The sequence below is a fragment of the Ornithorhynchus anatinus genome, chromosome 13, assembly GCF_004115215.2.
Source record: "Ornithorhynchus anatinus isolate Pmale09 chromosome 13, mOrnAna1.pri.v4, whole genome shotgun sequence".
NCBI classification, from domain to species: domain Eukaryota; kingdom Metazoa; phylum Chordata; class Mammalia; order Monotremata; family Ornithorhynchidae; genus Ornithorhynchus; species Ornithorhynchus anatinus.
This window is the reverse complement of record NC_041740.1, coordinates 8009697-8022375: the sequence shown is the minus strand read 5'-3', so window position 1 is coordinate 8022375 and position 12679 is coordinate 8009697. Positions and strand designations below refer to the sequence as shown.

Below are 12679 nucleotides of genomic sequence, written 5' to 3'. Positions count from 1 at the left end.
AAGCCCGTGCTCTTGCTGCTAGGCTATGCTGTTGATGACACAGAGATATACTATTCTTCATTCAGCTCTTTGAATCCTAATGACTTGACCCACTTGCTCTCCAGAAAGTTTCTAAATTTCCTCCCTACCAACTCATTCCATTGAACTTATGAAATTATATTTGCGGGGGAGGAGGGGACAGGGTTACAGAAACCACAGAATAAACCATTTGAATTTACTCCAGTTAAACCACTTCAACTGCTCAATTGGAACAGGAAAAAGCCACCATCGTCGGTATTCACTACCATGCATCCCGTTTTGAAAATAGCCACCAGTCATATGTTTCCATGGGTATTCTTTACTGTCAATAAACATCTCTGTTTACAGATGTCTGCTAGTAAATTATTTCACAAACATTTTGTAATATAAATGTGTCTATGAAATTGCTTAACCATTTCATAAGAGAGGGTAGTGGTGTTTACTAAGTCTCCAAATAGGAAAAGTGTACACATCATCCTATCTCTTGCTTTTCTCGGATTTGAGCCAAGATAGAACATGCCTCTTTCTCTTTCTTTGAAGTTGGGCTCTCCAGTGGGAGGCAGAAGCTCCCTGGGGGAATGCTTCAGTTGTTGCTACTGTGTGTACAGCACTGAGGATTCAGTACTTCTCTTCTGTGCAGCCAGGCCACATGAGAACATGTTGCTCTTTTGCATCTTGGACTATTTGGGGATGTGAAGTGTTGGAGGGTTAAATCAAAATCACTGATGATCCTCAAAGTTTACAACCTAAACAATCACCTTTAGACTAGGCTGACTAAGAGAAGAGCTGGGTAAATAGTAGGCAGAGAGGAAGGACAATGGGTCTCCATCCACTTTCTAAGTAAACTATGTATCTGATGGTTCCCAGATTTCTCTGAACATCTACCCTGTAGTGGCTGTGTGTATGTGTGTGAGAGAGAGAAAGAAAGAAATCGAGATACACACCCACACCCACATCCTAGTGGGTAGAATGTGAGCCTGGGAGTCAGGAGGACCTGGGTTCTAATCCCTGCTTCACCATTTGTCAGCTGTGTGACCTCAGGCAAGTCACTTAACTTTTTCTGGGCCTCAATTATCTCATCTCCAAAATGGGAATTAAGACTGTGAGCCTCTTGTGGGACAGGGACTGCGTCCAACCTGTTTAGCTCGTATCTACCCCAACATTTCCCCTCTCAGGGCCTCACCTGGAGAATTTCCAGTATTCTATCAATCTCAGCTACACGAGGAAGAGTCAAGCAGAGGCCTGTCCATTCCATTCCTAGCTGGGGCAGTGGCTAGCAAGTGGAAGAATCTGCTACAAGTCCAAACTCACCTGTGCTGGGCAGAAGCATCACCAGAGAGAGATGGGGGAGGAGACTCGAGTTTACTGTGCAGAAGAAGGTAATGGTTCCAGAATGATTGTAGATGGAGAGTGGGATGTTCTGGGAGAGATGTGTCCAGGGAGTCACTATGGGTCAGAGATGGCTTGACAGCAAAAGATCCCAGCGCTTTGAACAGTGCTTGACACATAGTAGGTGCTTAAATACCATCTTCATTGTTAATTATTAGTAGTAGTCTATGCTGTCCTTGGTTTTCAAATATGTCCTCCTGAGGATTAGATTCTAACCACTGTGGCAAGTGTTCATTCATTCAATAGTATTTATTGAGCGCTTACTATGTGCAGAGCACTGTACTAAGCGCTTGGGATGAACAAGTCGGCAACAGATAGAGACAGTCCCTGCCGTTTGACGGGCTTACAGTCTAATCGGGGGAGACGGACAGACAAGAACAATGGCACTAAACAGCGTCAAGGGGAAGAACATCTCATAAAAACAATGGCAACTAAATAGAATCAAGGCGATGTACAATTCATTAACAAAATAAATAGTGTAACTGAAGACTGATACATTATCAACACAAATACCAGTAGATCCCTGCTGTACAAAAGCTTTTGTGCTATACAGCACCTGACCATTTTCAAGCCACCTCCTAGTATCCCCGTCTACACAAGGTCTTTGCTTGGAGCAAGAACTGATAACAAGGACCTAGGATACTCCCAGGATTTCTAAATTGGGCTCTTCTCCTTCCCTGATGGGATTACCTTGACGTAATGAAATACTTCAGAACTGGATAGGGAGGATGCTGGCAAAAAGAAAGGGAGGCAATGGTGCAGTCAAGGGAATAAATAAGGTTGGCAAAGGAAGAGAGGATGGAAACCGCTCATGAGATGCTCTGCAGGCAGAAATTCAAGGTGGTGCCAAGACAATGCCTCTCCGAGGATGAACAGGTTGCCGAGAAAGCAATGCTTCTAAAGGCTCGTTCAGCAAAACCTCAGGGCAACAGTGGAGATGACCGGTCAAATAGGTGATGGGTAGTGCTCATAGCTGTTGAATCTCACTTGGCCAGAGAGGCAGAGAAACATTTCAAAGTTGCCAGTGCTGAGTTGAAATAGTCCATCGTCAGCTGAGATGATGAATAAATGAAAAAAGCAAAAAGGGGTATTTCTGAAAGTGTGTGCTCTCTTGGTCATGATGATGTTTTCTGAAAGACCCCATTAGCAGCTTCAGGGCCCAACCCTGCCTTGCTTCCGAGGATTTTATAAAGGAATACTTTGTTTGAATCATCAGCCACACTTGAATAAAGAAGCCCCTGCTTATTGCAGAACGCAAGCTAGAGTCCCCAGAAGTGGAGAGATGAGGTGTCCGGTGGTTTGGGGTCCAGGATTCTGATTTGTTAATGACTTAATACAGTGCATGGCATATAGTAAGTGCTGGGAGAACTATAAGAATTATTTTTGACCCAGTCTGTGTCCCACATATAGGGCTCACAGTTTTAATCTCCATTTTACAGAAGAGGAAACAGGCACAGAGAAATGAAGTGACTTACCCAAGGTCCCACAAGAGACAAATAGTTGAGTCTGGATTAGAACCAAAGTCTTCTTACACCCAGGTCAGTGCTCCTCCCACTGGGCTACACTGCATATAATATCCAGTGATATGAAAAGGAACTCCTTTGGTTTGTAGGTGACTTTGTATCTCTGCATTAATATAACATTCTCCCTTTATCTCAACCATGAGGACACTGGTACTCAGTGAACGAATATAACATAGAGCTCCTCCAGTGTTATAAGCAGCATCATTAAGACAAAGCTCAGAAGCAGCATGGCTTAGTGGATAGAGTCCCGGCCTGGGAGCCAGAAGGTCATGGGTTCTAATCTCAGCTCTGCCACTTGTCTGCTGTGTGATTTTGGGCAAGTCACTTCACTTTTCTGTGTCTCAGTTACTTCATATGTAAAATGGAGATTGGGACTGGGACCTCCCCCCCCCCCCCATGTGGGACAGGGACTGTGTCCGACCTGATTCACTTGCGTCCAACTCGGTGCTTAGTACTGTGCCTACCACATGGTAAGCGCTTAGCAAATACCATAAATTATTATTTTGACATTCCCTGTCTGGGCGTAAAGAAGAATTTTGAACAAGATTCTTTCCACAGCTCCTGCCCTGACTTGTTCTGGGATTCCCAACTTTCTGGATCTCCTCCTTTATCAGGAAGTTGATTTGGGAAGCCATGGGAGGTAATTTGGAAGTGACTTTAATCCTTCCAGAACCTAATACAGTGTTAAGCATCTTGTGAGCATTCAATATATACTGTAGAGTTGGTATGGGTTAGGGAAGAAGCAAAAAGGAAAAACTGGAGAAGCTTTGATACCTGTAGCAGAAGCTACCTCTTTTTTTTTTAAATGGCATTTGTTAAGCACTCACTATGTTTAGTCACTATACTAATCACTGCGGTGGATACAAACTAATCAAGTTGGACACAGTCCAGGTCCCACATGGGGCTCACTGTCTAAATTCCCATTTTACAGATAAGGTAGCTGAGGCCCAGAGACATTAAATGACTTGCCCAAGGTCACACAACAGACAAGTGACAAAGCTAGGATTAGAACACAGGTTCTTCTTCAAAAGCCAACCACCATCATGCCTATCCTTATGGAGTTTCCTTCCTACAAAGCATAAGACTTCTGGCATGGTTTTTCCCCCAAACACACTTGATCAGGGAGTCCTTTGAAACCAATGACTTGTGGACTTCATTTATCCCCATTATGCCATGATTGTTGAGAACCTGTATATTCTGTTGATGATTTAAGGAAAAACATAGAGATAATGAGAAGCAATTCTATTTCGAAAAGCTCCCAAATCTACTGGGTGTATTCCTTCTAGGTTTAAAGAGGCCTTAACAGAAATAAATGGCATATAGACTGCTACTAACAGATGGAGATAAATTCTGTGACTAGATAATAACCTTGCTAACATGCAGCACTGTCATTCTGGAATCCACATAAAATACTTGTTTACCTCTTAGCAGAGTCTAAATCCCTGTTAAAATGAATTTGACCTCTTTCTTGTCTTGTTCTTTTAAGTAAGACCAGACCAAACCCCTTCTCCTCTTCCCCGGTATTCTCAGCTTTTAGCTTTTCCTGCCCTCTTCCTCCATACCCTACAGCTGCCTCTTTGGTCCTCCTCCATGCCCCATCCCCTCCAAACCCACTCCTGTAACCAACAACTCCCCTGCTACTGTATAAGTTCCTTGTGGGCAGGAATGAGTCTCATACTTGTTGATTTGTTTATGGTACTAGTTAAGTGCTTACTATGTGTCAAACATTGCTTTAACTGCTGGTTCAAGTCTCTGTCCCAAGTGGAGCAGGAGGGAGAACATGTATTGAATCCTTATGTTACAGTTGAGGAAAGAGGCAGAGATAAGGTAAGGAATTTGCCCAAGGTCACAAAGCAAGAAATTGGCAGAGCAGGGATTAGAACCCAGGTCCTCTGACTCCCGGGCCCGTGATCTTTCCACTAGACCACATAATTAGTAGCTGTATTTATTCAGCACCTGCTGATGTGGTGTGGTGCAAGAAGGAAGTAACACATACACTGCCCACAAGGTCTTTACATTGTAATGGAGGAAGACATGGACTTTCAAAAATGCATCTCCCACCCTTTTTGTCCCCACTCCCACAAAAAGAGTTTCTTACACTGTAGGAATTATTTATACAAACTTGATTCCCCACCCCCCCCCCAAATAGAGAACTTTCTTTTTGTACCATGGATTCAAGTTCTTAGAATAGACCCAGAAATGTGTTGTGGGTCTCCCAGTTTCTAAGCAAAGGCTGGGGATAGAGTCAACAATCAATGGTATTTATTTAGTGCTCTGTATGTAGAGCAGTGGTTTGGGGGTTTTTTTGGTATTTGTTAAGCACTTACTGTGTGCCAGGCACTGTATTAAGCACTGGGGTAGATACAAGTTAACCAGGCTGGACACAGTCCCTTTTTCATATGAGGCTCACAGTCCTAACCCCCATTTTACAGAAGAGGGAACTGAAGCACAGAGAATTTAAGTAACTTGCCCAAGGTCACACAGCAGACAAGTGGCAGAGCCAGGATTCGAATCCAGATCTTTCTAACTCCCAGGTCTGTGCTCTATCCACTAGGCCATGCCATTTCTGTTAATCAGTAGGATTTGAGCGGCTGTTTGCAAAGCATTTAAGTACAATAGATTTACTATATATGATCTCTGCCCTCAAGAATATAGTTATGCATCCATAATTTGATCCCTGACTTCAAGAAGCTTACACTCTAGTGGGGAAAACAGATTCTAAAATAAATTATTGGTAGGGAAAAGCAACAAAATATAAAGATATGTGCTTAAATTCTATGTCACTGTTAGAAAGTAAGCTCCTCAAGGACAGTTACCATGTCTACCAATGGTACTGACATTTCCCCAACACTGGTGGATTGATTATGTTTGCTTTGCATAGTCAGCTGCTTAAATGGCATGAAATTGCAAAAATAGCAGTTGGGAGGTTATATGGTGGAGAGATGAGAAATTATTTAGACAAAGCATAGCCTAGTGGAAAGAGCATGAGCCTGGGAGTCAGAGGAACTGGGTTCTAATCCTGGCTCCACCACCACTTGTCTGCTGTTTGACCTTGGCTGAGTCTCTTAATTTCTTTGTGACTCAGTTTCCTCCTCAAATGGGGATTAAATTCTACCCCCCTTCTTAGACTGTGATCCCCTTGTGTGACAGGGACCGTGTCCAAACTGATTATCTTGTAACTACCCCACTACGTGACACATAGTAAGTGCTTAACAAATATCATTATCATTAATCAAGTAAGGTGTCCTGGAGGAAATGTGGCTTCAGTTGGTCTTTAAAAATAGGAAGAGCAGAGATCTGCAGGATGTGAAGGGAAGATTGTTCCAGGTAAGGGGAATGGACAGAAGCAAGAGATCAGCAGCGAAAGAAAATGAGGCACGTAAGTAAAATTGTCTGGAGACCCCTCTAAAGTCTAAGTTTTACTGCTGGACCTCAAAAACAAAAACATCCTCCTCATGAGCACTGTAGAAAGTAAACAAAGGAAGGAGAAGACACAAAAGTTTCTAGGTGTCTTCCTGCTGAGTTTCACATTGTATTCACCCCATCACTTAGTACAGTGGTCAGTATAAATGAAGCTCTCAAAACAAAGTATTAATCTGCCATGCAAATATTTACCTTTCAGATCTCTAGTAAACAAAATAGAATCGTTTTAGCCATTGTTTGAATTTCTAATTTTAGTGCTGCAAAAAAATTAGAACTACCCAAAACAAGGAGGACAGAGGAAATGTTTTAAAGAGCACAGTAAAACAAAAGCCACAGTCAATGTTGCATCAGGAACCGAGGATAGATCAGCATGGCATATCTCTTCCAAGAAAGAAGCTGCTCTTTTTGAGGCTTGGAGGGGCTGAGAGACAAAGGAGCAGAAGAGAAAAAGGCACCAGGAGCTACACACAAACATGATAACACTATAATAATAATAGTATTTATTATGGTACTAGTTATGTTACTTATTTCTATGTGCCAAGCACTATTCTAAGCACTTGGATAGATATAAGTTAATCAGGTCAGACCCAGTCCCTGTCCCACGTGGGGCTCAAACTCATACCCCCATTTTTCAGATGAAGTAACTAAGGCACCAAGATAGTGACTTGTCCAAAGTCACACAGCAGATGTGGCAAAGCCCTTTTGTTCACACAATGTGGCTGGGACTGAGGGTCCCACATTGGTCTTTTCAGACACACACACATACACACACACACACTTGTCCATCAGTGTTTACATCATTGAAAGGGCAGACAGATAAATATATTTCCTATTACTGAACTGTTCTAGTCAAGAACGACTTACCCTCCAGCTTGCTGAAGAACTTGGAGTGTATCAAATATATTAGAAAAAATAATAAAGGCAGAAAATTGTGTTTATCTCCTCTACCACAAATGCACTCAGATTGGCTCACTGGGGTGAGCAACAGCTTGAAGCTAAAGGGGCCAGAGGTTGAGCTTTCCGTTCAGCAGGGACGAATCAACGGTATTTATTGAGCGCTTACTGTGCGCACAGCATTATAAGACGACATTCATTCTTATTTACTCTAGGCTTACCCTTCAGGCCAGATTGCTCTCTGTGGGGCACTTTAACAGCTCACTCTAATCAAGTTCAAATGACTTCCATGCTCCAGTAGCTAAAATTCTTTACTGTCAATCGAACTTCAAGCCCAACCTCTCTCTAAATCCGCTGCCTGCCCCTCACTTGATAATGCGAAGATAAACACCTCTTCCTTGACCGTGTACTTTTGCAGGCAGTGAAACATAGTTAACCCCCAGAGAGCATGATTAATGAGCCCTGCTGGGCCCTGAGCAAAAGCTTCCTTTTGAGTTGCATGATTGGCAGGACCACAAAATGGGCAACCATCAGGAATAAAATAAATTTAAACAAAGGGATGGGTCCACAGATGAAACTCCTGCATTCAAGGGAAAAAGGATGGTTTTTCCCATTTTCGCCACCCTGCCAGTAAGTATTCAGCTTTGTCAAAACAGTTTTGTGTTTATCTTGAAACCCATTTTCTAGGGGCCTATTTTACGTTTTGGGAACAGTACTGTTACATCTCATATGTTGGTCATGCACAGATCCCGGCTCCTCCACTTGTCTGCTGGGTGACCTTGAGCAAGTCACGACTTCTCTGTGCCTCAGTTACCTCCTCTCTAAAATGGGGATCGAGAATGTGAGCCTCATGTGAGACAGGGACTGTGTCCAATCCTACTTGCTTCTATCCACCCCAGTGCTTAGTACAGTGCCTGGCACACAGTAAGCACTTTACAAATACCACAATCATTATTATTATAATGGAAGGTGAGTAATTATTTGAAATGCTTTAAATAGTTCAATTAATGATGGCCTCTTGCCTGTGCTTCTAGGCTTTGTGGACAAGAGAGCAATTTCATAAATTGAATAAGTCAAATAAGTTTGATAATTCCTTCCTGAAAGATCAGACACTGGGTGAAGGGAAGCGGTGATGGAGGAGTTACATGGGGATAGTGAATTATCACACTATACTAGGACATTAGAAATGTACTCCAGCTTGAAAAACAAAAACCACTTCCTCATACTGATGGAACTGTTTTCAAGGGTTGTATATTTGTTGTTATGGATTTTGTCAGCTTACATCATTGGAATTTTTCTCTTCATGATTCTTTCACTTTTCCCTCCCTCTCCTAGTCTGGATATTGAGCAACTTGAGGGCAGGGCCCAATTTTCACTAATTTTCTCTAGCACTTACTTTGTACCAACCACTAGGGAAAAGGTACCTGGATATGATTCCGGACCCGAAATGGGCCCACAGTCTAAAAAGGTGGGTAGAGGACTAAAACACTGGCTTTAGAGTCATCTCTCAACACCCTACCCTATTTCCCCCACTACTGCAACTCCAGCATCTCTGCATGATCTAAGTATCAATCAATCCATCAACCTGATTAACTAGTATCTACCCCAATGCTTAGAATAGTGCTTGGCAGATAGTATTTGCTTAACAAGTATTAGAATAATCCTAATTATTATGTCTGCTAACTTTATGGTGCTCTTCCAAGGGCTGAGTGCAGTGCTCTGCACAGAGTAAAGGCTCAATAAGTCATACTGCTTGATAAATTGAAAGAGATAGAGGAAATCCAATGAAAAAAACCAAACAAGAAGAAAAGCTGCAGTCTGTCATTGCTCCAGTCAGGGTTGTTCTTAGGCAAACAGTGGTATTTACTGAGCACCTAAAGTTGTGCGAAGTTCTGTACTGAACACTTGGGAGAGAACAGTAGGATCAGTAGACACAATCCCTGTCCGTAAGGATCTTGGTCAGTCAGGAAGGTGGAAGGTGTCCACTGCTCTAGCAGGACAAGACTCCTCTCCCAGCAGTGGTGGAGCTTTCTGATTTCAGAGACCACCAAGACCCCAGAGCTCTCTGGATGGGAAAGACAGTTCTTGGCACATTCACATATACAAATTCCTGGGGAGATGAAGATAAATCCACCAACATGGAGGATTTCAACCGCAGCTTGTTCCGAAATGTTGGATTTGGACATCTACATGGGTGCTGTTCATCAACCCAGGCAGAGCCAGAAAAGGGGAGGAGAGATTCTGTTATTCACGACAACTCAAGTGAGCATTGGCAGTGGCTCAAGAAAGGCGTGGCTGGAACTTTTCACCACGGGACCACCCTCCCACTGGCTTGCCTTTACTCCTCCCTCCTTCTAGCTTCCTACCTGCCCCTCCTCTACCTGCTCTTCCCACCCAGGTTTTGCTGACATCTCCAGACTGACCTTCTGTCACTGGGAAACAGTATGATCAGGCAAAGAGAGCCAAGCACTGGAAGCTGTGAGACCTCTTCTACCATTTACCTTCTGTGTGATCTTAGGCAAGTCACTTAGCTTCCTGCTGCCTCAGTTTCAACATCTATAAAATTGAGATTTAATACCCTTTCTCTCCACCCTTTTGGTGCTGAGCCCCATGAGGGCCAGAGACTGTGTCTGATATGATTTTATTGTACCTTGCCAGTGCTCGATACTATTATTATTGTTAAAAGTCTCTCGCTGACAACTTATCATGGATTCACTCTGTGCACAGTTTGAGAGTGTCCCATTTGTGCAATAGAAAGTATATTTGCTAAGTATTTACTGTGTGCAAAGCGCTATATAAATTAATCAGGTTGGACACACTCCCTGTCCCACATAAGGCTCCCAGTCCAAGTAGGAAGGAGGATTTAATCCCCATTTTACAGATCCAGTAACAGGCACAGCGAATTGAAGTGATTTGCCTAAGATCACACAGCAGACATGTGGAAGAGCGGGAATTAGAACCCAGGTCATCTGACTCCCAGGCCCGTGCTCTTTCCACTGGGCTACATTGCTTCTCTGTTTCACATGCAAGAGATGCCCATAGCCCCTTCCTCACTCTCCACCTTAAAAAGCATCTCAGTGACCTGCTCTCCGGGAGCGATCAGCTGACGTACTTAGGCCCAACATCCCTGAGCCCTTGGAAAGCCCCTACCACTCGGGAAAGCACCAAGGATACAGAGTGATCCCATGATCCTTTGATGCTGCCAGTTGCCAAACCCTTCCTGCTTTTAGCTAAACTCCTTGTATTTACCAATTACAAAGTGCTTAGTAAGGTGCTCCACACACAGTAAGCAGGCAAAAATTACCATTTATCGGGTTGACAAAGCCATTTAGCCCTGCTCCTCTGGAAGTCACTTATCTGTCCCCCAGAAAGCAACACCTTCAAGAAATTGAGCAGGCAATGTCTTACCTTAGTCTGCCCTTCCCCCAGAATGTATATCGGTAAGGAAATAAATGAAACTGAACATCCCTGGCTCTTCCTGGACAAATTTCTCACCCTGGATGAATGGCTATTTTCAAGGAAGCTAAGTTCTCCATACCTTCTATGGGCTATCATTTTATCTCATTGAGAAGTTCTCACATTCTGCTTCACTGTTAATGGAACTCGAATTCAAAAGGAGTCCTGAGAGAGTCTCCCTTTCCATATCATTTCAGGAGGCCAAACATCTTCCTTCAGATAAGGGGCACTCAGGTTGACCTAGACAGCGTGGCTCAGTGGAAAGAGCACGGGCTTTGGAGTCAGAGTTCATGGGTTCGAATCCCGGCTTGGCCACTTGTCTGCTGTGTGACTTTGGGCAAGTCACTTAACTTCTCTGTGCCTCAGTTCCCTCATCTGTAAAATGGGGATTAAGACTGTGAGCCCCACGTGGGACAACCTGATTCCCCTGTGTCTACCCCAGCGCTTAGAACAGTGCTCGGCACATAGTAAGCGCTTAACAAATACCAACATTATTATTATTATTATTATTAGACACACTGCAGTTCAAGCTTTCAAATTTAGGATTCTGTTTCATCCTCTGGTGGAACGTGAACCCAGGAGATAACCATGTGATTTCATCATTGGCTTCACTTACTAAAACCCAGAGTTAGCACCAGGACTAAGAGGCTACAGGATAATAAATTTGCTTTTCCTACACAATAAATGTAGAGAGGACTACTAAGAATGTTAGGACAGTTGGGATACATTCTGTGGTGGTCGTCTCCAACTGCAGGGTTCAGAGGCAGCCTAGGACTATAGGAAAAGGGCCTGGACATTTTTGTTTCAGTGATATTTGTTAAGCACTTACTCTGGGCCAAGCAGTGGGATAGATACAAGTTAATCAGATTTGACACAGTCCCTGTCTCACATTAGGCTTACAATCTTAATCCCCATTTTTACAGATGAGGTAACTGAGGCACAAAGTTAAGTGACTTGCCCAAGGTCCCAAAGCAGAACCAGGATTACAACCCAGCTCCTTCTGACTCCCAGGCCCTTGCTTTATCCCCTAGACCATGCTTCTCAGGCTTGGAGTCAAAGGGCATGAATTGTGCCAGTAGAGACAGCAGGGCCCCAGGGCCCGGGGCAATGGCTAAGGTAGTCCCCCAACAGTCACCATGGGAGTGATGATGATGTTGACAATAACGGTATTTGAAACTTACCATTTGCCAAGAACTGTACTAAGTACTAATCAAGTTGGGCAAAGACTCTGATCTATATGAGACTCACAGTCTAAGGTGGAGGTTGAACAGGTATTGAATCCCCATTTTACAAGTGAGGAAATTAAGGATCAGAGAAGTTACATGATTCGCCCATAGAAACACTGAAGGCCATTGGCAGAGCTGGGATCAGAACTCAGGTCCTTGCTCTTTCCACTAGGCCACTCTGCTTGAGAAGCAGTGAGGTTTCCCGAAATGAATTGTTTCCAGAATATATCTTATTGGTCTATTAAAGTCTCATTTGTAATCTGCTGAAGGTCAAGGCAGGAGATATTTTCTTGTCCATGAGTGACTTTATAATGGTTTTGTTAATATTTAGTGACTTTCTCTAAAATGAGATTTATGAGTTTGGACTAGGCTCTTGCTCTAAGGTCCTTTCCCAACTACTTCTCGGAATCCTGTAAACCTTGCAACCATCTGGAATTTTGAATTTTATGTACAAAATGGGCACATCAGAGATATAGTTAATCACATTTGGAGTTGCTCTATCTGCCTCCCAGATAATTTTTCACAGCTGTGAAGATATTTTGGAAAGATTTGCATTTGAATATGTTGCTGGCATGAGATTGTAAACATTTTATCAGAGCAATATTAATGTGGGGATGCCATGTTTGGAGTATAGAAATTAACATTATTGCTTCATTGCATTTGGTTTTCTCTGGGGAAACACATTTGTAAATGCATCTAAGGTGCTGAGTGCCTATGATAATGTACCTTTGTACATCTTCTGAATCAGTG

The 12679-nt window shown here is 43.1% G+C and overlaps 1 long non-coding RNA gene across 3 annotated transcripts in view; it reads right to left on the bottom strand.

Annotated features, from left to right (window-relative positions):
- The window catches only part of LOC120638768, a 112172-nt gene that overhangs the window by 66856 nt on the left and 32637 nt on the right, over nucleotides 1–12679 (bottom strand). Inside the window, exon 6 of one of the 3 annotated variants that reach the window (XR_005660704.1) lies at nucleotides 6564–6774. The exons of the other annotated variants lie outside the window; for them this stretch is intronic. This is a non-coding gene — a long non-coding RNA (uncharacterized LOC120638768). Of the gene's footprint in view, nucleotides 1–6563; nucleotides 6775–12679 lie in introns of those variants that run through there. 3 annotated transcript variants of the gene reach the window in all.